The following is a 1,664-nucleotide window of genomic DNA, read 5'->3' as shown; positions in this document are numbered from 1 at the left end:
AATATAATCTACACAAAAATGTTAATACATCTACTATCTCGTATAGTTGCCACTGATTTTTATGCATGTATTGTAAGGAATTTTAAGATCTACTCTCTTAGCAACTTTTATGTATATAGTATAGTAGATAGTATAGTAGAGATAAACTTCAGAGGTCTTGTGGGTTTTGTTCCAGACTGCCTCAATAAAGTGATTATCTCAATAAACTAAGTCAAATTATTATATTTTTTGGTTTCCCAGTGCATATAAAAAATTATGTTTCCCAGTGCATATAAAAAATAAAAACTATACTGCACTGTTCAAAAGCATTATGTTTTTAAAGAAAATCAATGTATATACCTTAAGTACACTAGTTCTGAGTTTTCAGTGGGTCATAATTACTGATCACAGATCACCATAACAAATACAATAATAATGAAAAAACTTGATATATTGCAAGAATTACCAACATGTGACAAAGAGACACAAAATGAACAAATGTTGTTAGAAAAATGGTGGCAGCAGACCTCTTTTATACAAGATTGCTATAAACTTTCAACTTGTAAGAATGTGATATATGCAAAGTTTATTAAAGGGAAGCACAATAAAAAAAAGTATGTATATCTTATTAACTATGATCATCATGCTGTACATTAGATCCCCAGAACTTTTTCATATTATAGTTGCAAGTTTGCACCCTTGGACCACCTTACTCCACCCCAGGTTCACCCCTTGTCAACTCAACTCTAAGTTTCCATTAGTTTTCCTTTTCCTCAGATTCTGTATGTAAGGGATATCATAATACATAAATTAAAAAAATATATAAAATCTTTGAAATATTTCACTTAGAATAATACCTTCAAGATCCATCCATGCTGTTGTAAATGGCAGTATTTCTTAATTTTTCATGGTTAAGTAGTATTCCGTAGTATATATTTACCATACTTATTTTACTCATTCATCCATTAATGGATACTGAAGTTATTTCCATCTCTTGCTTAGAGTTAATAATTTTATAATAAACATAAGAGTGCAGATATGTCTTTGAACAGTGAACTTCGTTTTCTTTAGATAGATACCTAGAAGTGGGATTACTGAATCATATGGTAATTTTACTTTTAATAATATGAATAATCTCCATACTGTTTTCCATACAAATTTATATCCCTATTACAGTGCATAAGTTCCCCGTTTTCCCCAATATTTACCAAAATTGGTTAGTTTCAATTTTTTGGTAGTATATATTCTAATATCTTGCTGTGTTTTTCAGAGGTAAACAACAACAACAACAACATAAGGACTTTGCCCTGAGATTTTTACGTTGAGCACTTTTTAATGCTCCTGTTGGTCATTTATATAACTTTTTTGAAAAAAAAGTCTATTGAGATCCTTTTGCTATTTTTTTAATCATATATTTTTTTCTATTTGTATCTGTTGGTTATTAACCTCTTTTCAGATATAAGATTCGTAAGTATTTTCTTACATTCTGTGGATTGTGTTTTCATTCTCTCTCCCTTTTTTTGGCAATGCAGAAACGTTAGTTTGATGTAATACCATTTATTTATTTTTGCTTTTTTTGCTTGTGTTTTTGGTCTGGTATCCAAAAAACTATTGGCAAGACCAATGTCAAGGAGAATTTTTCCTATGTTTTCCTTTAGGAAATTTAGTTTCATGCATCACCTTTA

This window comes from Mustela nivalis, assembly GCF_964662115.1.
Source record: "Mustela nivalis genome assembly, contig: HAP1_SCAFFOLD_336, whole genome shotgun sequence".
Taxonomy (NCBI): Eukaryota; Metazoa; Chordata; class Mammalia; order Carnivora; family Mustelidae; genus Mustela; species Mustela nivalis.
This window is presented reverse-complemented; position numbering follows the sequence as displayed.